Here is a 25,507-nt window from a genome sequence, read left to right as displayed (position 1 = left end):
GACTCAGATATACTAAAATAATCTCTACCGATCACTCTTTTTAATGGAAACTAAGACTGATATTGAACAACATACAGGAACTTTCAAATACACATGTAATTTTATATTTACAGTTCTATAGAGTAGATGTTAGTTGTTCCCGTCTTACTGGAGATAAAACTGAGTCTCAGAGTTTAAGTAACTAGTCTAAGGTCATGGAGCTACATGATTGCAAAGCACATTAATCCCAGGACTCTCTCTTCTACTCCACACTATGCCACCTTTACTGAGTTGGTTCTAATAAATCAACAACTTCAGTAAAATGCCTGTTCAGAATATTGTTGTCAACAAACACAATATAGTCACAGCAATGAGTCCCAACCTGTGTAAACCCCTGCCCCACACATCTTCTTGAATGTAGAAACTGTGACTGGCTTCGAACCAATGGGAAATGGCAAAGGTGATGGGACGTCTGTCCCATAATTATGATGTTACATAAGACTGGGATGAGAGGGACTTCCCTGGGGTCCAGTGGATAAGACTCTGCGCTCCCAATGCAGGGGGCCCGGTTCAACCCCTGGTCGGGGACTAGATCCCGCATGCATGCCACAACTAAGAGTCCGCGTGCCACAACTAAAGACCCCGCATGTCGCAACGAAGACCCCGCGTGCTGCAACGAAGACCTGGAGCAGCCAAAATAAATAAATAAATACATACATACATAAAATATTAAAAAAAAAAAAAAAAGATTGGGATGAGAGAGTTCCTTGCTTGATTTGAAGAAGTAAGCTGCCATGTTGTGAGAAGGCCATGTGGCGAGGAAGTGTGGGCACCTCTAGAGCTGAAAGAGGACCCTGGCTGACAGCAAGGAAACTGGGATCTCAGACATACACAGCTGCAAAGAAATACAGCCCGTGAAAATCCTAAATGAGCTTGGAAGCAGATTTTGTCCCTAGTCAAGCCTCTCGATGAGAATGCATGCCAGCATACTCTTTGATTGAGACCCTTAGCAGAAAACCCATCTAAGATGATCCCAGACTCCTGACTCACGAAAACTGAGATCATAAGTAGGTATTGTGTGACGTCACTAAACGTGCAGAAATTGGTTATACAGCAATAGAAAACTAGTACAAATATCATCTGTCTTCACAATGCGTGGGGCCTCAGGCACACAAGGTACTACATTAAAGACCCGTGAAGATTAAAGAGTTAAACTGTTTCCTCTATGGTAATGCACTTCTGAAGGAAGCAAAGTCGATCTCCTTAATGATACTCATCTGTGCCAATCTACAAGGCACAGCCCATCCACCCCCTCAAGGAATGCTGATGAAAGATGAGCTTTTAAAAGTTCCTCTCTATGGCATGCAAGAGTTGCAGAAGCCATCAGCAGCATATTGGCATTGCGTGTTTCAACACGAATCCATAGGCTCTGAGGTTTGGTTTGGAAGTCAGAATTCCTTGATTTCCAAGATGGTAAGTTAAATCAGAGTTAAAAGTGGTACTCCTTCTTAATCTCCTGTCTTCCTTCACTTCCTGTCTTCAAATGTGCAATAAATGTGCTCTCACTTCTGGGAGTGATTGTTACCTTGATCCTCGTGGATTCTTCCCTTTACCATATGATGCTGTGAAATTCTACATTGACACCAACAATTAAGTCCAGTGCAGCAGTTTTGGGGAATGCCTACAGGCCTTTATGTGCTGAATGGCCAATGTCCTCATGGGAGGATCTTCTGTTTGCTTCGATAAGGGTGACAATATTCCTGAACGATCAATTGTCAGAAACAGAGGCCCCCTTCACGCTATTTCCCTCCCTGAATCACCATTTCCTGCCACCATAGTTTTAGAGTTGTCTTACTACTCTAAGAACATAATATATTAACTTGACAGCAAAGATGAGCACACACAAAAAAGTAGTAAAAACAAACATTCATTCCCCGAAGCTACAAATTCGTTGCTCCTGTCTGTTTTGAAGACTTGTAGGGCTGATTAATTCAGTATTTGGAAAACACTGCTATGTGCTCTCATTCTCAGCTACGATAAGCTAGGAAGGAGTTAGGTAATGAGTGAGAGGTTCAGTGATGCATTTGGAAAACAGACTTTGAGCCTTCACTGTGGGCAACGAACTAAGCTGGGTTCTGTGCTGGGCGATGGCCCTCAACATTGGCTTCTCACCAAAGTCAGAAGGGGAACTTTAAAAAATGCTGATGCCTGGGTCTAGGATGTGGCCGAAGATTTTTTTTAAAGCTCCCACGTAATTTCAATATGCACTGACAGCTTAAGAGTCAGTGGAAAAGGGGAGCAAAGTGAGTATGAAGCTCTCAGGAAGCTTGCAATTCAATTCAATTTAATGAATTAAAATGTCAACCCTCAATAAACAATCAAAACACTTTTCCTTGGACTTCCCTGGTGGTCCAGTGGTTAAGACTCTGTGCTTCCACTGCAGGGGGTGTGGGTTTGATCCCTGGTTGGGAACTAAGATCCCGCGTGCCACATGGCAAAAAAAACCAAAGACAAAAATACAAAAATTTTCCTTGAGAGCCTAATGGCATTTGACCCCCTCTTTTCATTTTCCAAGTTTCTTTTCTCTGACTACCAGGGAATCGCCACCTTCAGAGGCCTAGCTCTCCATGTCTTCCTCTCCTTTCTGACTCCTGAGAGCATTCTGGGCAACTCCAACCTTTTTCTGCGAAAAATGCACTAAAAGAACTCATTTGTTCCCATTCATTCAAAAAATATTTATTGAACAGCTACTCTGTTCTGGGTATTTTGCTTGGCACCAGGATATAAAACAATATAAAACAAAACCAGTTAGTTCTGGCCTTAATAACTAGAATCTAGTGGGAAGATAGATGGGCCTTTCAACCATCAGCATACTTTTTACCCTTTTCAAGGTAGGTACAAAGTGCAGGAGGAAAGTTACCAAAGGAGAACTCAAGTCTGATTATGGAAGTTGAAGAATGTTTCACAGGTAGAAACCAAGCTAAGCCTGGAAGGATAAATATTACTTTGCCAAGTAAACAGTCAAAGAAGATAGCTTCTTGTGGTGAGAATGAAAAACATAAATAAAATTATAGAGGCATGAACGAGAATCGTGAATACTGGATCATCTGCTGTGAGTTTGTGGGAACAGAGGGCACGTGGAACAGAAGGGAGGTGTAGACCAGCGTCATCATGCTAAACAAGGCCTTAATTATTTATTAGGTTCTTGGGAAGTGGCACACATTATGTGTGCGTGCTTTTAAAGTACATTCTTATTGAAATTTCATGGGACATATGTACACTAGGTGTAATTATTCTCGTTTACAGATGAGAGAACTGAGGCCCAGAAAGGTCAAGAGCATTGGTCCAGGTTTGGGGCATCAGTGCTAGTTCTTATCCAGGTCTTACTCCAGAGCCTAAGCGTCACTTGCTCCACGTAAGGAGAAAGTGAGACGGCTAGGCAGGTACCCAATTTATAACTGTGTCATCACTTGGCCTCCAGTGAGAGCTCTTAGTCATTTCTCATCATCAATTTCTCCTTTGGAGTTATGAAACTAATAATCTCTCCCCTTAACAATCCCCTCTCACATGGGTCTTGGCTGTGACCTAGACATCAAGACTTGTAAAGCTCCCCTACCTAATTCTAATGTGTACCCAAAGGCAGAGAATCAATTGCCAGAGGACATGAAAATGGGTAGGGAAGTTCCTTAAGCAGCTTGCAATTCAATTCAGTGACCATCCACCCTGGGAACCCCTCATTCCCCTAGATCTCCTCAGATGCCACTACCTTCCACTGGGGGAAGACACTTCATTTAGTGTCAAGAAACCTCTTAAGTGTGTATGAAAGCGATGGCATCACTTTTGAGCAATAATAAGGTATCTTAGGGGAAAATTCTGAGGTTGGACCCTCTGGGGAAAATAATGATTTTAAAAGATCTTCCTGTATTATTATCAAAGTGTGGTCCCTGTTACCACAATTAAGAAATTACTAGCATGATGACAACATCGAGAAGTGAAATTGTTGATTTTTTTCCTGTTCAGCTTTGACAGCCATCCATAGTGTCTGGATGTCTGTTGAGCCGTGCACTCAAGCCAAAGATTAACCCCTGTGCGGGAAACATAAGAAAGCAATGCACATTAAATTCTAAAGTTTTAAATCTTCGTCTGAGGAGGAAAAGTTTAGAAGGAAAATTAAATATCGCGATATCAATCTGATATATTATTTAGAGAATCTGTCTTGGAGTCGAAGAGATGAGGGAGAAGAGAAGAGGGTGGAGAAGGAGGAGAGGAGGAGAGGGAGGGAGGGGGGAAGAGATGGAGAAGGGGGAGGGGAGGGGATGGAGAAGGACGAAGGGTGGGAGGAGAAGGAGGAGGCGGAGGGAGAGGGGGAGGAGGAACAGGGCGAGAAAGAACAGGGGGAAACTGCTTGATTCAGAAGGAGAAGAGGAAGAAACAAAAAAGAGGAAAGATTAGAGGCGACTTCGTCACAGCCACATGGGATAAGTGACAAAGAACAGGCCCTGCTATTAATGAAAATGAGCTGCCGAAGTACAGGACCGTGCAGAAAATAACAAAGCATTTAATTATATAGTGACAGTTGCAGGGCTGGGGATTTCCCGGAGATTAATGGAGCAGCTGGGAAGAGTCGATGGCCCTGGGGACAGCCAAGATGATCCCAGTCAATGAATAATACCCAGGAAATGTCTCTTGCTAACTTCGCTAGGAAGCAGAAAATGGAGGAGGACTTGGGCGCTTGCTTTTGCTTTCATCTTTTTCTTCCTATTAAAAAAAAATTAACACAGGGGACAATTTGGTTTCAATTAAGATTCCTACAGAGATCATTAGACTGCCTATCTCCTCTCTCACTCTTCCAGTCTCTTAACTATAGGTAAAACTTTTCCACTACCCCAGGCTAAATTGGGAGTTATGACCAGGATAATTTTTGAGAAGGTGGGAAAGAAGTAACAATAGACTTTATGAAAATTGGGATTTCAAGAGGTGGTAGAACCAGCATTCCAGTCAACAAGTAGGATTAAGGCACCATGAAGAATCCTAAGTAAAAGACACTACTCTTTTTGGAGAGCAAAGCTTACAATGAACCTGAGAGTAAATGTACTATTTAGCGCAACCAAATGCTAAATATGAATATATTAATGCAAAATTTAAGTATGATTTGACTGGCAGCCTGAAAGTTCTTTAGGTCTGGGGTTTTAGCACTATTACTAATTTGCTCATACTTCAACGACCAGTCATAACACTGTTAGCTCTTAAGTTTGATGATGTTAGGTACAAATGGGAATTAAGGTCATACACATATACTGCTTTTTCTTGGTCTTTTGGCTATTTTTAGTAGCAAAATGAAATACTCTGAGATCTTGTTTTGCATTGTACTAGGGGAACTACATTGAAGTAAGATTTTATCATAATTTTATAAGACTGCATATTGTTTTCCTCTGCATTATCAGGAAATAAATACCAAAGATACAGGAACCTAGAAAATTTCTTCCCACCAGAGTAAATAAGGATAAAGAACACCAAGCTGGGTTCTAGAGTTACAGAGCTAGAATGGGTTCTTGGACAAGCAGTAGTCTTATTATAAGGATGAGAAGTAGATATCCAAAGAGATGGATAACTTACTTGCCCAAGGTCACAAGGCTAATTAGCGGCGAAGTCAAGACCATAACTTCTGCCCCCTCCTTCACCCAATCCAATGTTCACATACTTCCGCCAGTGTTTTCTTTTTCTCACATGGCCAGAGTTAATGCCTTCTCTGAAGAGATGTCTATCTTTCACGCTCTAACAGAATAGGCTTTTGACAAAGGATAAGAAAGCACATTCTGCTCAAATATCCAAGGTTGGGTAACCACTGCTACTTGGAGAAGGTCACAGTGTCTCTACAGATATATTGAGGAAGTTACACAAACACATAGACAAAGGTTTTGAATCTATTAACATTCTTCTTTGATCATCATGCATGAAGAGATGCTCAGAAAGGAGGCAGTACAAGTACATCAATGAAAAGGGAACGGTCTTTGGGATCAAGTCTTGCTCCAGCACTATAGCTCCTACTCTGAACATGTCATTAATTTTTTTCTGAACTGTGGCTTTACCAAGAAATGAAGGTATCCTTTACATACTTCGTGTGGAGATAAAAATGAGATACCATTTAAACTGTATTTAGCACACAATGGGTACACATAATGTGTGTTTATACCAATGTCATATTAAAATTGTATTTAGCATGTAACGGGTGATCAATAGTAAGATGTTATTTGCTTTTCCTTCAAAGGGCTTTTCCAGCCCCAATTACAGTTCTTAGAGAGAAATAAATGTTCTACTTGAGAGAAGGAGGAATCTATTATCCCTTCCATAGCTCTCCGTTCTCCACCGGCAGGAGTTAAGAGAACACCCCAACCCCACACGTCCTTTCAGAGTAAAGAGATCAAGGGATCTCTTGACATCAGTCACCAGAAGAAGCCAGGGTATCCCACACTGTCCCTCTTCCCGATAAGTCAAACAGAACTTTCCTTGTTGATGGAGATGTTCTGTATTTGCACTGTGCTACCTGGATTACTGAAATAGTCTCCTAACTGGGGTCTCTGTTCCTACCTTTGTTTTCAATCTCTCTCCCCCAGTGCACACCGTATTGTATTCTTAGTGTAGAAATTAGAGTAGTGTTATTAAAACATAAGCCATATCATGTCATTCCTCTGCTTAAAAAATGCTAATGGTTTTTCATGTCATTCCGGTAAGAGTTAAAGTCTTTACAGTGACCTAAGACCCTATGTGGTTTCACCATCCTCAAGAATCTCCTTGACCTCTTTCTCTTCCTCTACTCCTGTCTCTCCAACTAAACTGGCCTTACTTTTTGGTGTCCTTTCAGACATAAGATCTTTGCACTCGCTGTTCCCTTTGCCAGGAATGTTCTTTATTCAGATGACCATATGACTCACTTCCTCACTTTCTTCAGGTCTTTGCTTAAATGCAGTCTTCTTCCTGACATCTTCTCTGATCAGTCTATTTAGAATTGCAATCCTCAACACTCTGTTTCTATTTCCATCTTTATTTTTTCCCATCACAGCTATCATACTCTGACATAATGTAAATTGCAAATATTCATTTTCTAATTATATCTCTGACCCTTTATAATGCAAATTCCATTGTTCTTAACTATTTTGTTTATTGCCATATTCCCAGAGCCTCAGACAGTGACTAGTATATAAATATTGATTGAGTAAATGATTCTACAGCTAGACTGTTAGGAAGAAAGGGCTTCTGGGAGAGGAATTTACACAACCTTCACTATAAGTGAGGGTTATGAAGTGAAGAGTTCGGTAAATCCCACCCTCAAAAATGTATGAATAAGGCAGAAAGCCACAGTTTCCTAGTTATCACCTATTTCATCAAGGATACAGACCAGAGATTCTGACATTGAGAAATCCGTATGATTTCTTAGACTCCGTACATCTTCACATATGCTCTTTTCATAATCATCTATCCACTTCTTAATATTAATTTTAAACGTTACTATTCTTAGTAATACTAAGACAGGGAGGAGTTGGGGGTGCATTATATAGAGTCTGGCTTAGGGATTAGATTAGGGGGTTCAAAGAACTGCAAGAACTAAAGCAGCTGTTGACACCTTAAGTAAAGCCTGAAAGACCTTACATCCACAGGGCCTATGGTGAGGGACATAGGAGAGCACGAAAAGGCAACTTGGGTCTACAATGGGTCCTCAGAGATTAAACAGTGGGAAGACTTTTGGGCTGCTCCAAAACCTGAAAGCAAATGTCACTGGTCATGGGTTATGTACACATCATAGCCCAGGGTTGTCCAAAGGTGGTAAGATGTTCCTTAATTTTTAAGTTAGCCCAGGTTCTGGTACTAGAGCCAAAGAGAGTTTTTGATATTTGGAACATCCAGGTTAAATAGCTGAAAAATATAAGGATAGGTAAAAACAAGACCAAGATCCCTGGTTGAAGACCCTGATAATGGACAGAGCTAAAGATAGGAAATACAAAAGAGGGAATAAAGGCATCTGGAGCAAGTGTATTCATTATCTGTGGCTGCATAACAAATTGCCACAAACGTAGTGGCTCAAAACACCCTTTAGTATCTCATAGCTTCTTGTCTCACCACACTGCTCAGGGGCACACCGGGCTGCCATCAAGGGGTCAGCTGGGGACTGCGGTCTCATCAGAGGCTTGACTTGGGAAAGATCCATTTTCAAGCCTCCTCAGGTTGTTGGTACAATTCAGTTCCTCATGGTTGGGGACTAAGATTCATTTTTTTTGCTGACTGTTGGGGGAGGAGGGTGTGTGGGGGGAGACTCTGGGCACCTAGAAGTTACCCATAGTTCCTTGCCACACAGCTGTCTCACAACAAGGCATCTTACTTATCCAAAGCCAGCAAGGGGAGGGGGTCTCTCTCACTCCAGTCTGCTAAGACAGAGTCTTATGTAATGTAACTTAATCACAGAAGTGACACCCCATCACCTTTGCCATTTTCTATTGTTTGGAAGCAAGTTACAGGTTCTACCTGAATTCGAGGGGAAGGGACGTGACTCATTAGGGATCATCTTAAGGTGTGTCTGTCACACTCACACAAGCTTCACCATAGATCTCCAGATAAACGTATTTGAGTCACAGGCCACTGCCATACATGACAGCATCAATCTATGTGTAGCCTAAGAAATGACGTATGGAGTCTAGATGTGGAATTGAACATTCTCCACAGTAAATCTTCCCTCTCCCTCACCACCCTCATACAATCAAGCATTGACCTCTGTTGACTATGCCTTCCTGAAATCTCTTAAATCTGTCCACTTTCTCTTTAAAGCCCTCACTGTGGTGTCAAGGCTGTCACCATCCCTTGCCGGGACTGTTGTGGTAGCCTCCTAGTTGGTGTCCCTACCCCTCCACCTCTGCCCCACCTCCCTGTATAATCTGGTCCTCACAAGGAAGCCAGAGTACTTTTTCTAAAATATAAATTTGATAACATCACTCCCTGATTAGAGCTCTTTACTCATTGCCCCTCACATTTTGGTTAAGTTACAAGCTTCTTAACATCATCTGGTTTCTGCTTACCTTTTTTTTTTTTTTTAATAAATTTATTTTATTTATTTATTTTTGGTTGTGTTGGGTCTTCGTTGCTGTGCGCGGGCTTCCTCTAGTTGCGGCGAGCGGGAGCTCCTTTTCGTTGTGGTGCGCAGGCTTCTCACTGCAGTGGCTTCTCTTGTTGCGGAGCACGGGCTCTAGGTGCACGGGCTTCAGTAGTTGTGGCACGCAGGCTCAGTAGTTGTGGCTCGCAGGATCTAGAGCGCAGGCTCAGTAGTTGTGGCGCATGGGCTTAGTTGCTCTGCGGCATGTGGGATCTTCCCGGACCAGGACTCGAACCCGTGTCCCCTGCATTGGCAGGTGGATTCTTACCTTTCTAGCTCCCCTTGAGCTTCATGAGCCAGCCAAGTTCACTATTTCTTTGTTTTTCCAAAGTTCCACGTTTTCTCTTGCTTCTACTGTTGATACACTGTTTCTACTGCCTGTTACTTTCCCCCAACCCTACACTCCATCTTCACCCAACCAGCTTGGCTTGTTTGTACTCATCTTCAGCTCTGTGATCTCTGATCCCCCAAGCCTAAGTTAAGTGTTGCTTCTGTGTTTTCACATAGAACCATGTACTTTTTATGCTGGCACTTATTGATTTGTCAGGAACTGTCTCGCCTGTTAGCTGCTAAATCCCTGAGACTAACACAGTGTTTCAACCTAGCGGCTTCTGAATAACTGTTGAATGAACAAATGCCAAGTTTTCTTATAAGCAGCTCTCTTGCCACTGTCCCAGATGCCTTACACTCATTTATTTTCCAGTGTTGAAAAACATAGAGAGATAACTAAATATCACCGATGCAATAACTTTTCATTTTGAGATAAATTTGGACTTACAGGAGAGTTCTAAAAATAGAGAGTTCTGTACACCCTTCACCCACATTCATGTAATGATAATATCTCATGTAACCATGGTGCAATTATCAAAACTAAGAAATTAGCATTGATACCATACTATTAACCAAACTACAGATTTTACTTGGATTTCACCAGTTTTTGCAATAATGTCCTTTTTTTTTCTCTTCCAGGATACAATCCAGAATGTCACATTGCATTCGGTTATCATGTCTCTTTAGTCTCCCTACACTTTGTGACAGTTCTTCAGACTTTCCTTTTCACAGCCTTGACACTTTTAAAGAGTACTGGCCAGCTCTTTGCAAAATGCCCTTCAATTTGGGTTTGTCTGGTGTTAATCCCCGGTTAGATTGAGGTTATACATTATTGGAAAGAATGCCACAGATATGATGTACCCTTCTCAGTGAATCACACCATGTAGATATGCCTTGTACCTAGTGATTATTATTTTATTTAGTTGTTTGCTTATTTAATATCCCCTTTAGTACTTGGTTAATGTGGTGCCTGCCAGGTTTCTTCATTGTAACATTACTATTTTTTCCTTTGCAATTAGTAAATGTTTATTTTAGGGGAGATCTTTTGAAACTATGCGAGTGTCCCATTTCTGCTTAAAACTTTCACCCACGAAATCCATCCATGGTTGCCTGCATAAATTATTCCTGTGATGTTATAATGTTCTATTCCTCTCATTCATTCTATATTTATTAACTGGAATTATTTTGTAAAGAAGACTTGTTATTTCTTCCTCTTTATTTAGCTGGTTGTTTGTTTACATCAGGGTGGACTCAAGGAGAGCCATGTTATCCATTGGATTATAATCAATACTATTATTGGATTTATGTTATTTACTTTGCTCAAATTATTCCAACTCTGGCCATTGGGAGCCCTTTCAGGTTGGTGGATATGTTTCCCTCCTCTCTCGTTTTCCAGCACTTTCTTACTCTCTGGTGCCACAAGATGTTCCACGTTCATCTTTCACTTGCCTGCCCCAGCCCTGGAACCCCTTCTCCAAGGAATTCTGGTTCCTTTTAGTGGAGAATTATACCTGCCTCTCTGCCACTGTGATAGTCTTATCTGTGCACTCATTCTCATGCTCCCCACGCTGAAGTCCCCTCTTTTATTTCCCTCAAAGAAAGACACACTTAAAATGACAGTTTTAGAAACTCTGTGGGTCCAGGACATAATAATGGAGACACAGCAATACAGTGTAGCAGAAAGAGCGATGAACCTAGAGCTGGGAGATGTTTCTGATCATCTGGCATTTTGACTCTGGGTCTGGTTTGGAGAGAAAAGTACTGTAAGTACGGTAAACTATAAATACCATTGCAAGTGAGAGAAATCTGCCTACAAACACTTGGCTATTATTTCTCCTGCATTCATTCTCCTGTTTCTGAATTTCAGAGGTAGGCAAACGACTCAGGTTATTATTCTATAAAAAGGCATGAATCGGGGAAAAGAAGCTTGCTTCTTTTTATTCTCAACTTTCCCACCCCTCCTCCAAGATAATTTGAATCTGAGAGTTTTGCTTTGCCAACAGGAAGAAAGGTACGTACCTTTACAAGAACAATCAAAACAATGACTCACAAACTCGGTGCAAGGATTTAAGATTATTTCCCTGTTTTGAAAAGCTTCAGAGGATTATGCTAAATTATACGCTGAAGGGTGAAAAAGAGACAGCGTGCAGCTGGACTTCCACAGCTTGCCTGACACACACTTACAGGATCCAGGCTGGGCTCTAAACAACAAACCCTGACTTCCTTCAATGGCACATTCCAGGCCTGCTGTGAAGGAAGGAAAGGCAGAAGACATTTCAGCAGGATTGTAAATGATCCTTTCGAAGTCACTAGAAACAGATCTCTTGAAACACCCTTTTCCTACCCCCTCTCACATACGGTCTGCTGCTCCTCAGTTCCCCAAATCTATACATTCTCCCCTCAGAACCTATACTTTTGAAAATAGATTTTATTAGACTGAGTGTTTTGAATTAGAGAGAAAAAAAAGTTTTCTGATCTCCTGAAAAAAAAATGGTGCTCACGTGAAATCTGTATGAGGAATGCTTTACTCTTTTACTAGTATTTCATTAGCTCGGATTCATGCACCGTATATACAGTCTTGGTGTCGTTTAAAAGCCTGGAGCCCATCTTTTCCAGGAATGCTTCACTTGATGTCCACTAGGCAGTTGCCAAGAAGGAAGTTCTACTTTGCTTTATTTGTTAAAGCAATTCTGTTGACAGCAGCAGGATCTCTTGCTATGTCCGTTTTTCACCCTCCGGTTGCTGCAGGATCCTGGGTTGCTGGTCTGACCACTGAGAACTTGATGAAATCCACAGAGAAAATCGTACCGGTGATGTTATGATTTCGCCACCAACTCGAAATCCACTACCTCTGCAAGACCAATTTCCAGTTGCCAGATGGCATGTGGTAACTTATGTCAAGGAGTCACCCCTTTACATCCATCAGAAATGGAGAGAGTTTTTGGTTTGGTCTGGTTTTTGAAACATCTACCTATATTATCTTCCAGAATAAACTTTGTGGAAAAGTTTAATGCATGACCCAGAAAGCTAGAGAGCTTCTCAAATTAATGCTTGCAAAGTGACTTGGGTCTAGCCCTTCTGCACATCATTATCGTCTTGGCTAATGAACAAATAAGGGATGAAATGGAAAAATTCTAATTAGCCACCTGGAGATGGTGGCAGAATTGAGGAGATTCTCACACTGCCTTCAGGTGTGTTGCTTTGGATAAAGTCCAGTATGGCTGAGGATGAGACTAAGGTGTCAGAAAAGGAATGAAGTGCCAACACTACAGGACCACCTCACCTCCCCTTCCCACCTCAAACATAAGGGGCGATGCCCTGAATGCCAAGGGTGCCTAATTAGGAAACAAAAGAGTTGGATCAACAGAGGTCATTGTTAATCTCTGAATAGTTTTTGCCCACTCATTTTTTTTTCTGCTAAGTAGGCGGCTTTCACCCTGCCCTATGAATGACTGTGTATCCTGGTTCTGTAGCCACCCAGGGGAAAATCTCCACTTACCTTGTTAATGCACAGCAAGGTTGGCTGTGGGTTATTTATTCATTTTTCTCCTGTTGGTTTAGTTAATTACCCAAATCCATCAGCATTTTTTTGTCTCAAATTGAACTGAGGTCAAAAGAAAATCAGTTCAGGAAGGTGGGAGGAAACAGCGTCGGCTGCAATGTGGCACCAAACTGAGGCACGCAGCTACCCAGAAGTTGCAACACTGATGATAACTAAACTGTTCATACGCCATCCTCCTCCCCAGAAGGTTCACAGCTTCAGTTCCATCCTATGCTCCTGTCCCCAGATCATGGCTTAAATTGGACAACGTAAGGCGAAGAGCCACTCAGTCGGATGGTTTTGGGTTTTGTGTATTGTGAGCCACATTACAAGCTAAACGGACAAGCACATGGAAGGAATGCAGCCGTCCACCCATGAAGCTCAGTGGGCTGCAAACGTGCCCCATCCAAAGCTGAGTGTGTAAGCCCTGACTACCTGAGGAGTACAATCCCATCACTTCCCGCCTCCTTTCAGGACATTTAAAATCCGAGCAAGGGGGGCTGTTCCTCCACAAGTTCACCTAAGTGAGACCTCTCTAGTTAACGATTTGGTGAACAGGATTCATCTTAAGGCAGATGAGAAAGAAGCTCGGGAGGAGAAGGAACACACCGCCCATCCCAGTGAAATGGTGTAGAGGCAGAGCTTTCATTTATTTATGGGGGAAAAAAAAGAACATTTCGTTCTGCCCAGGCAGAGCTTTTCTGACTGAAGAGTTGACCCTGGCTCCTTGGATGGAGATAATTAACATTATCAGCTTGTTACAAGGTTGGCACAAACATGCTAGAAAATGACACCTTGTCTTAATCATTCTTTTCCCCTGAGCAAGTATTTCTCAAACAGATGCAACCCCACACTTGGGCTTCATATTAGCAACACTGCTCAAGTTTAAAACCCTGGTGGAAAGGTCAATCACGTCTCCTCTGCTACCAAGACTGTGGACCTTGCACCAAAAATATACTAAGAATCAACTCAAGTAAACACATTGAATGGAAAGCTTTTGAGGATTTGTGAGCATTTGGTTTACACTAAAAACAAAACCCATGCCACATCTCTGGGCTGAGAAATGGTTTCCAAAGACCGTTAGAAATGGCGACCTTCCAAGTACTGTCAGTAATTCATTCAGAGAAAGGTATTTTGTACATAACTATACTGCAGAGGAGAGGTTATTCTTCAGCATTCATAGCACAGTTTATATTTTAGAAATACTCTGTAATCTTCAATTGTTGCAGCTGAAACAGAACAGTCCTAGTTGAGAATGAGAGGAGAAATAAGAAAGGTCAGGAATGAGGGAGAAAGGTTCTAATCATAAAATAACCAAACCTCCTCATTACTGGCATCTTGAGGGATCACAGGCCTATTGGACCACAGACCAAGGGTGTCAATCTCATGTACAATAACAATCGCTCACATTGGCTGAGCACTTATTCGTTGTCAGGTGCTGTTCTAAGTATGTTCATGGATTCTTCCACTTAATACTTAACGGTGACAACTGAAGCAGTCTTTTATTCTCCAAATATCTATTTAGCACCTACCATGTGTCAAACGCTAGTCTGGGGGCTGGGGCTATTGCACTGATCAAAACACACACAGATGCCTGCACTCTGTAACTTACATCCTAGCGCAGCCAGGATTTGAATCTCAGAAGTCTGGCTACTGGGCTGTAAAATCATCACAGTTGTTAGTAGGTGTCACAAAAGGTAGCCTCTTTTGGAGACCAGTGAGAATCTCTTAGATCATAAAGCGTTAAATGTGAAACAACTGGGAGAGATGCGTTTTCTGTGACTGATGTGGCTGGTTTGCTCTTCTTGCTGGGAATAGTAGGAGCAGGGCCTGAAACTGAAAAGAGCTGGCGTTTGGATTCAGCAGACCCAGGTCCAAGAGCTAGGGCTTCCCTGGTGGCGCAGTGGTTGAGAGTCTGCCTGCCAATGCAGGGGACACGGGTTCGAGCCCTGGTCTGGGAAGATCCCACATGCCGCGGAGCGACTAGGGCCGTGAGCCACAATTGCTGAGCCTGCGCGTCTGGAGCCTGTGCTCCGCAACAAGAGAGGCCATGATAGTGAGAGGCCCGCGCACCGCGATGAAGAGTGGCCCCAGCTCGCCGCAACTAAAGAAAGCCCTCGCACAGAAACGAAGACCCAACACAGCCAAAAAAATAATAAATAAATAAATTTTAAAATAATAATAATAATAATAATATACCCATGTCCATGAAATAACACAGGGGGAAATAGTATGTTAAACATTAAAAAAAAAAAAAGATCTGGCTCTGCTATTTATTCCACGGATGCTTGGGGCAAGTTGTTAAACCTCTCTGAGCCTCATCTGGAAGAGAGAAATGATAACAAGACCTACATTCTTTGTGTTGTGGTGGGCTATTAAATGAGATAAGAGAAATAAAATACTTTGCAAAGTGCCTGGCATTGTCAAAAGTAAACTATTCTTCTTATTTGTTGTTTATGGACCCGCAAACCCAGACAATAAAATATCAGAAGCTGATTGAAGTCATCTTGGAATGTCAGCCCTGCACTGTATAAATGCCTGACTGCACGGACCGAGGCAGAGCAGAGGTCTCTAGCCCATCTGTCTTCAGTGTGTGTGTTCACGGGCATAGGCGGTGCAGAGAGAAAGAAGACGCAGCATCCTGTGTTATCCAGGGGCACCAAAACGGAGCTCCCTGTATCAAGGAGCCTGAGTCTTTTATCCTGTGTCACCAGCTTTGCTTGCTTTAGGTCTCTGTCCTCCATATGACCGGGTCACCCAGGGCCCATAGAAAGCAGAGATGCCTAAAGGTCACAAAGCGCTTTGTCCACAGGGATGTCTCTTGGTCTGGCAGCTCCACCCCTGGGGCCTCAGTTCTCTTTCCTTTACAACCCCTGGATCTACTTTCTTTGCTCTCTATCTTCCTGTCCTCTCTCTTAGTAAGGATGCTTCTATCGATCAGTCCATATGGTCTGACCCGTTAGCAGCCTCCTTTGTGTGTAGTTCCCAAAGGCACCCCCCTTCTTTACCAAGAGGGGTGCAGGACTCAAATCCCCTTGGGCCACGCCCACTCAAGTGATCGCTCAATGCAAGTCTCTAAACTTGGAAATTGACCAGTTACGATTCTTCAGGCTATTGATCATCCCCATCCATTTGGTCGCCCTCAAGGCTGATTTGGGCTCCATTCCCTAGTTTTCACAGATGATTCTGAACGTCGGGGTAAGGGGGCAAATGTGTGCACAGACTCAGAGACCTCATTCTGTGAAATGCATATTGATTCTCAGCAGGCTCTTAGTGTATGAAATCAAAGCTTCTGGGAGCCACGCTCCATTTTCATGAATAAGAATCCAAATGATCACAAGTTTAGTGCCCTGAAAAAAACACAAATTTGCCATCTTACACTTCCGTAGGCTAGAAGTCTGACACAGGTCATTAGTGCCTCTCTGGAGGCTCTTGGGGAGAATCCATTTCCCTTCCTCCTCCACCTTCCAGAGTCTATCCATAATCCTTGGCTAAAGGTTCCCTTCTTCTATCCTCAAAGCCAGCACCATTACATCTCTGTGACCATACCTTCTTAGTCACACTTCCCCTTGACCTCAGCCTCTGACCTCAGCCTGGAAAGGTTCTTCAATGTCAGGGGATCATGTGATTAAGCTGGACTCACCTGGAGAATCTAGGATAGTCTCCCCATGTCAAGGTTCGTAACTTCAACCACATCTGTAAAGTCCCTTTTGCCCTGTAAGGTAACATATTCACAGGTTCTGGAGATTAGGACATGGACATCTTTGTGGTCATTATTCTGTCCATCTCATTCCTCTCCCTGGCCCTCCAAGGGAATTCCACATGCAAATATATTCCTGCCATCCTAAGGCCCTCAGTATTCTCAATCCATTACAGTATCTACTCAAAGTCCAAAAATCTCATCAAAATCTCATCAGTTCAAAAGTCCCAAATCTCATTATCTACTTCAGATAAACCAGGCATGGCTGAGGCTCTAGATGGCAACATAAGGTAGCTTTTTTCTAATGTGAATGTTTTGAAATAATTCAATTGTTGTTATTTCTATAGTTTACACATTTTGTCAAAGGTTTCCACTCTTGATGGTATTCTGAGGCGTTTATTGAAAAGACCATGAGTGTTCTTTTTTTTTTTCCTGCATGTCCCACTATGTCTACTGTATGCCATTACAATCTTCCCATTCTGATTGCAACTCTCTACTCCCAGGGTAGAGCTAGTTACATGTTTTTCTTATATTCCTATATTCTAGATTTGCCACATATGGAGGAAAAAGCTAAACATGAGACTAAATAGAGACTAAGTATTAAGCCCATTCGTATCTCAAAATTTTTCATGTGTTTCAAATGTAGAAACCACTGCCATTCATAATTGGTTGAGGTTCTGATTTTCTGGACTAGCACTCTTAGCCAACACACACACACACACACACACACACACTCACATACACACACTCATCAAATAACAGTGGAGATTTTTCAATTATCTAATTTGATCTAATGGCTAGTCCAGTATCTTCAAAACGTGGAGCGTGAAGAATTCAGTTTTGTTTCTAACTTTATCGATACATCTTTATAGAAAGAGCATTCCAAGATTAAAGTGAACTTGATATTTCTTGGTAAGTTCTTTCTTTTTGTTTGCATGTGTCCCTCAATAAAATGAAACCCTTTCACTGTAATAAAATTACTCTACAGTAATTTTTAAGCCATTCAAACCAGAACATGTTAGAAATAAAACCTATCAATATTGTGAATGCTATTGGAACTGGGCACAAGATAAACAGGACTAAACAATAGTCTTGGTTGAGCACACAGACAAAGGCATTTGGGAAATTATAATGAATATCCTGGAGGTGACCAAATAAGATAAAAGTGTTCATTTACTAACTATGGCAATGCTACATTGCATAAATAAAAGATAATACAAAAAAAAACTTCTTTCGTTATACCTTAAATAAAACACATTTACAAAAGCTCATGTTTTCTCTTGATGGTTGGCTTGAGGAATTTCTTAATTTGTACTGAACAGAATCTCCTTTTGACTGACTCTGAAAAAAATGACCTAAGAAAACGATATGTAGAGTTTCTGCTTTGCCATCAAGGCTGTTTACACCAATTATACACCCAAAATAGCACCACCATAATGTAATTTTGCATAATGAATGACGGAGTCAAAAACAATCATCAATAATGACGACAGTGGCCCTTTGCCTTTATAAGAAGCATCGTAGTCTTCAATAATATTTATTGACCTAGAAGTCTCCAGCAATACTTAATCATGAATTATTCATAGCAGATAAAAGATTTCCAGTTATCTGATGGGATTCAATCTGCCCTCATAAAATGTTTGAAGCCTTCTGGCATTTTGCCCTGTGTAGGAGCCCGATTCTTCCAGCTATTTGGTTCACAAGAACATCTTGCATTTCAGTGGAGAAAAAAAACATCCTCTTATTGTGATAAATAATGAAGCAACTCTCTGAAATCCAATATTTTTAACACACCCCATCATTTAAAATTTTTGACTTGACTATATATTTTCCTTAATGTTGACATTCTAGGACTTTCACATTTTTAAATAGCTTCTGAGTTTTGCTTTTGGGGCTCTTCCAGGTCAAATTATTAATGTATCCTCCCTTCCCACTGAAGATGTTTAACACGCTTCGCATTTTTCACATATTCAATGCTAAGCTCTCCCATCTTTCTGTACAACTTCCGCCTTTCTCCCGTAACACCTCCTTCGCATACAGCTGCGCCTCAAAAGGCCAATAAGTGGTTTCAGCATGAAATCATAGGCAGAATTTGGAATAGAAATATTGTTTTAAAAACTGAGCTGAAGAAAAGTGTAATATAAAGCTAGACGATCTCTTGGTAGTTTAATCAACGGTTCCTCTGTTCTGGTCCCTCATTTTCCCTAGTAATGGTTCCAGTGAAGTAAAGTACTTTTCATGGATACTGATTAATCAAAATGAATGTTCCCAAGTAACAAGGAAGAGAAGACAAGAGAGGGAGAAGGGAAGAAGGCATTCGCTGAGCATGTACAACTCTGCATTGGCATTTTGTTAGAAATTTTCCGAGTACTGTGGATAAAAGCACAGACACCAGAGGCAAACTGCCTGGGTTTGAATCCTAATTCTGCTAGAGTCCCGTCTCTACCTGCAAGACCCTGGGCAAGTTATTCACGCCCTCCTCAAGCTCCTCATCTGTAAAGAAGGGATAATAATAGGGCCAATTCATAGAGGAGTGGTGATGATTATGTGAGTTCATATGTGTCAAGTCTTATAACAGCGGTTGGCTTATAGTCAATGCTATAAGCATTAGTTAATTATTGCAATTGCTGGTTACCATCAGATCTCATATGGGTTTGGCGTACAACAGCTCTAATAGAAGATGGTTATTATCTTCTGCATTTCTGAAGACGAAACTGGGGTGCACTGAAGTTAAGTAAGCTGACCACACACACAGTTAATATATGGCCTGTCAGGCTCCAAACCTGTGTTCCTGCCCCTGAAGGGAAATGAGGACTGAAAAGCTGGCTCTGGGGAGCTTTAAAGGGGCTTTTCCTGCAACTGAATCAGCAGGATGCCCAAAGCTCTTCACCCTCCCTAAGCATCATTTAGTTCCTATCCCTTTCATTTATTGCTTGGTTGTCTTTTTTCCCCTCCTAATTCCAATATTAATGACATATGTGAATTGGTATGAAGAAAACATATAATTTTGAAAGATAAGAAATGAAAGGGAACCATAAAAATCCCACTGAACGTATGGTATTTCAGTCTCCCACTGCCTCCCTCAAAGCTTCCCCAAGTATTTCCCACTGATTTCTCTCCCTCTTGTTGACTCTTATAGCATTTATGGCCTGAACTCAACTGCTAGAACACTGTCTTGTGTACAGTTTAAGACACTAACTTGCACAGATCTCAAAAAATAAATTTCTGATAGTAAATAGCTTATTGAATTTCACCTTTTGAAAACCCATGATGAGCTTCATTTGAATAAACCCCCTCTGGCCAAGGATGGACCAATTTGAGCCTCAAAAAGAATAACTACAATAAATTAAAATGCAAATGATGATGACATACAACAACAAAAAACACATGAGGATGAGGGTGCATCACTTTCGGAGAATGCTAAGGAACCAACTTATTATTTTGACAGCTGATAACAGAGAGTAAGAATTAAACAATTTTTCTGTCTTTTCTGTATAAACTGAACCTCACAGTAGCAACATAGTTTTTAAGAAGAAGTTTCTCCTTATAAAAATATTCCCGCTAATAAGTAAAGACTGATATGGAACACTTCCATCATCACAGAAATTTCTGTTGGAAAGTGCTATTCTAGAAAGTCTACTCTAGACAATGAGTTTCAATTGCTACCAGACATTGAGTGACAGAAGTACACAATAACCCCTTGCAAAAAACCAAAAACAACAACAACAAAAAACCCTGAATAAAATGAAGCCTCTGGATCGAACCACCAGTTTCCTGTATTTACAGGAAATACAGGGGGTAGAGAACTGTGCTACATAACACTCTGGGGGTCCAGTTGGCAAATTCCAGTTTGCGGGACACTGCTTGGAACAAATGATGCACTTTTCTTAACAAAAATAATACCCCAAAAAACTGATGGAGGAGGAAACTTAAATCTCATAAATTCCACGAATTACGTAAATTCCATATGTAAGACACATATCAAACAAAATTACAGTCCACAGCCTTTATTAAAAGCCTGTTTCAAACAGACTGTAAAATAAATAAGTACTAATTTTAAAACAATTGAAGTCTCTCCTTCTGTATCGCTGTTGTCTTTTCAAAAGGGCCCTGAGCCTGAATTGAGTCAAAAATCAATCATTCTAATATTTACAGCTTAGTTGTAACCATGTCATACAATTGATACAGTGTCTATGTCAGTTTCCTGGTTTTGATAATGTATTGTGGTTATGTGAGGTGTTAATCATTGGGGGAAGCTAGGTGAAGGGTATACAAGAGATCTCTGTTTGTTTTTGCAACTCTGACAATTTTCTAAAAATATTTCAAGATGCAAATTTGTCAAAATCAATCATTGTGCTGGAAACCATCACCAGCTGATTTCTAGTTGCAAGTCATCCAGGCCCAACAAAACACTAAGGTCCCTGAGACAAGGATAATCATATAATTCTCTGGACTTCCCCCCAAATATTGGCATTTTATTAGGCATATGGTGGGAGGATTAAGAGGGTAGAAGAATTGGGAACATAGGAGGAATTTCATAAATATTTGTAAATTGATAAGTGGGAGACATTAAGAAATCATGGGTTAAATTTTGGGACTCAAGGATTTAAATGTATGGTTACTGTGCTCTTGATTTCACCTCTTTTGGAAACTGCTAGAAAAATAGTTTCCAGTTATAAAATATATGAATGGAAAAATAGTCCCAGGCATTGGAACAGATAACCATTACTCACACTACTAAGTGTGGTTGAGTCTTCCTTTAAAACATCTAACTCAACACATGTTGCCAAATGACTAGGAAGCTGGCTCAGTTATTAGGTTCAGTTGTAATTTACAAGATCCTTAATGCAAAAAGAAGTCAAATGCTTTTCAGACAGACAAATATTCACCATTTTTATTCTTACTTTTTAATTTTTGGCTTCACCACTTAAATTACTGTCCAACGGCATAAAGCAAAAGAGAACTTTAAAAAACATTTTTAAAAAAACCTGGAAAAGCATCACTGAGAAAAAGATGTTATCTTTCTATCCAAAACAGTGGAAACTTATGAACTTTTCTCAATATCGTAGTTCTGTCTACACAACCATTGCGTAAGTTTTATAAATGCCACTGTCAGCAAGCAATTGAAAATAGTTTTTTTCCAAATGTTGGAGGAAGAACAACTATCTTATATTAATTAAAGCTAGTCTACATTGGCTTTAATTGACTGATGGAGCATGGTGTTAATAAGCTCAAGTTTATTAGGTTCAATTCCTATGTGGGCTACTTAGCTTCTCTCAGTAGAATATTTGGTACCATGGTCTTCAACCATGTTTAACTCCCAGACTCTTAACACTGTAGTTTAGCCCAAACCACCCCTACTGTTGCCAAATAGCTCAAAGTATCATCTTAAAATCAAAGCTCAGCATGTCACAGTTGTTGAGGCTTACACTTTTTTTTTTTTTAAACAAAACTTATCTTACTATGAAGCGAATGAAAAATTCTAGTCTTAAGGGACCACAGAAAAAGCTCACATTTGCTCTGCCCCAATAGAGTAATTTTTGGCCTAGTCTACTCCTGCTAGAATGTTAACTTCATGAGTGCAGAGACCCTGTCTGTTTCATTTACTCTTGTATCATTGGTACCCATGACAGTGCCTGGCACTCAATGTTTATTACATGTAGCTCACTAAAAGCTATATGCTTTTCCAAAGCTGAAAACACCTATTTCAAATGGAAACTGAGTACTTAGCAAACTTAAACAGTGGTTTCCAAAATGTGGTCCTCAGACTAGCAGAATTAGCATCCTCTGGGAATCTGTTAAAAAATACAAATTCTCTGGCCCTACTACAGGCCTGCTGGATCAGAACCTCAGGGCTGGTGACCTGAAACATATATTTTAACAAGCCCTCCAGGTGATTCTGAGGCATGCTAAAGTTTGATATCTACCGGTATAATCTAAGGAAGAAAACTCTTTCCCCAATTCAGCTCTGATTTGCATCACATAAACTCAGCTATTTCAGCACAGAAACATACATAACCTGGAATGAGTCTCTGGAAAATGACTTTCTGTAAAGACTAGATATGTGGGCCAATAAAAGTTGATCACTGTTATGCACTTTATATAGCAAGATACCTTGAATCGTAAGACAAGAATGTGTGTAAGGCTTCCTCCCAGACAACCTATTTTATGGCAAATCTAAACAGAACTTATTTAATGAACATGGAAGTAACGTGATATGGTGTTAATGTCCCCACACCAAGAGTCAAAGACCTTTGTTTTTCTTTACTAGCTGAAAATTATCCAAAAAACTCACTGGGATTCCTCATCATTTCAGTGAGCAAAATAATACCAAAGTGGAAAATTCTATGATTCAGTAAGAGTATCCAGGGCCTAAAATGTTCCAAAACCAACATATTTCTAGATGACAGAAAGAAGAGACGGATGATACACATGTTGTATCCAAAAAGCTCCTGACAAGCCAGAAGAATAAATTAAATTGAACAAAACAGTATTTTAGAGGATACAAATTAACTTCTACACCTGGATGAAACATACACATACTCAGGTACAAGTCTGGGAAGATCTGACTCAGCAACAGCATATATTTAAAGAAAAAGACTTCATTTGCAGTATACACCCCATGAGCCAACACTGTACCCACTGTCACCCTAAAAGCAACAGTGACCCTAGAATGTCTTAGCAGAAGCAAAGTATCTAGTATCAAAACCACAGCTGTGCTCTGATCTGGTCTGGGCATCCCACGTCTGAAACGTCTGCATTCATTTCCAAGCCCTACATTTCGTGGAGTGCACAGCTGGAGTGGAACAGCAAGGATGGTGTCGTGACCAGAAACCGTGATCTCTGCAGAGCAAATGAAATCACTGTGAGGAACCACACAGTGGAAAAGAAAACTCAGGCATGGGTGGAGGCATGCTGGTTTATCTTCAAATATGTTAAGGGCTGTCCTAAGGAAGAAGGATTTAAAGTGCTCTGTGGAACTTGAAGGGGTTAAAGTCAATGAGTAGAAACTGACGAACAGCCTTTGGTTGCAAAGAAGGTAAAGTAACAGACAGGAAGACTTGTGATAGTTTTATGTGCCAATTTGTCTGGGCTCTAGGACCCAGTGATTCAATCAAATATTACTGTAGGAGTTGCTGTGAAGGTATTTTGGAGATATGGTTAACATCTACAATCAGTTGACCTTAAGCAAAAGAGATTAGCCTGAATGATGTGGGTGGACCTTATCCGATTACTGGAAGGCCTTTAGTGCAAAAACTGAGCTTTCCCAGAGCGAAAGAAATTCTTCCTCTAGCTTGCAGCATTCACTCCTCCCTGACTTTCCAGCCTGCCGTCTTTCTCTACAGATTTCAGTCTTGCCAGCCCAAATAAATATAGAAAGACGTAATTTGTGTGTGTGTGTGTGTGTGTGCATGTGTGTGTGTGTCCTACTGGTTCTGTTTCTCTGGAAGACTGTAACTGATACAGTTGCCCAAGGATAGAACGGTCTATTTCTTCTCATGCTGAGTTCCTGTTACCAGAGATATTCAAGTGCAGGAGAGGAAACCACTTTGGCAACAATAAAGAGACCATTTAGAAGATATGATTCTTGATGAAACTATATAGCACATATAGACCACATACCTTAACTCAATTTATTCACTTTATTGAGGAGCCAGTCTTCATCTGCTCTGGGAATATAATAATGAGCAGAAATAGTTACTACTCTGCTTTTTTGGAATGTACATGAATCCTGTACTATGTGCAAGCTATTCTAGAACACAAAGTTGGCACTCAACAGATAGTTGTTGAATGAATAATTGAATGAATGAATAAAAACATAGTTTAAGATTATAGGGAAATATATAGATACATATATTTATATATTTTTTGAGAAATGTTTCTGTAAAAATATGTAAATGTTTTAAAGCTTTAATTTTTTAATAAGGATAAGATTTGCTTATCAGAAAATTCTATAACATGCCATATTTCCTTCTCCAATAAGGCATAAGTCCAAATTATTTTCCTAAACTCTTCTCCTTTTTTGACCCCCTTACGTACTGAGCCTAAAAAAACACCCTGACTTAATGTCTATTCATTTCACACATTTGAAAGTGCAAATTCCTTCAGCATAGACTCTACAACCTCTGGATAGTCTGTAACCTTATACACTCAGTGGAGGAACAGTCATGGCCAACTACTGACCTGAGCGTGTTCGCCCAGCCTGCAGTGATGGACGGCCAGGAAACCGACCGTACTGCTTTTCCAAACACGAATGTTAAGGAACGCAGGGGAAGAACTGCACGGATTTCAATAATAAAAGCATGATAGTATTAGGACCATATTTATATCACACTTGTAACTTTTCAAAGTACCTTCACAGCCTATCCGACCTGCATCACTGTAAAAAAAAAAAAAAAAAAGTATCATTTGACAGATGAATAAAAAGAGTCATGGATGGGATGAAGGTGAAGTTTAAACCCCAATCCTTTCACTCGGTTCGGTTGGGTGCTTGTTTTTTTTCATTAGATCATAACTGACAGAACATGGCGCATCATATTCTCTTTTAGCAACGGAAAGTGTACCCTTTAGTAGAAGGTGATTCATCAGTCTTCTTACTCTTGATCCAAAGCTATAACAAATGGAATACTGCATTACAGGGGAACTTTCCTACATAAACAGGTTGCTGAGAATCTTGGTTGCATTGATTGGCAACTTACCCCATACTCCCAAGGGGCTTTGCCTTGCATTGGTAATTCACTGATTACTGGAAATTTCTTATAAAAATAAAACTCTTTAGATTTTTTTTTTTTACAATATTCATATTACAAAATTCTAA

General features: G+C 40.7%; 1 protein-coding gene and 1 long non-coding RNA gene across 6 annotated transcripts in view; both read right to left on the bottom strand.

Moving 5' to 3' along the window:
- The window catches only part of RERG (RAS like estrogen regulated growth inhibitor), a 105,933-nt gene that overhangs the window by 69,666 nt on the left and 10,760 nt on the right, over nt 1-25,507 (bottom strand). The gene's annotated exons all lie outside the window — the stretch shown is intronic.
- LOC309641692 lies at nt 4,518-24,864 on the bottom strand. Of its 2 annotated transcripts, XR_014252739.1 has the most exons (3): nt 16,633-24,864; nt 12,948-14,234; nt 4,518-4,737 (listed from the first exon to the last, which is right to left on the bottom strand). It is a non-coding gene; the product is annotated as an uncharacterized lncRNA (long non-coding RNA). The 2 variants fall into 2 exon arrangements; XR_014252740.1 differs by lacking the exons at nt 12,948-14,234; nt 16,633-24,864 and adding an exon at nt 11,468-12,940.

The sequence above is a fragment of the Balaenoptera physalus genome (genome assembly GCF_965194825.1).
Source record: "Balaenoptera physalus genome assembly, chromosome: 13".
Classification (NCBI taxonomy): domain Eukaryota; kingdom Metazoa; phylum Chordata; class Mammalia; order Artiodactyla; family Balaenopteridae; genus Balaenoptera; species Balaenoptera physalus.
This window is presented reverse-complemented; position numbering and strand designations above follow the sequence as displayed.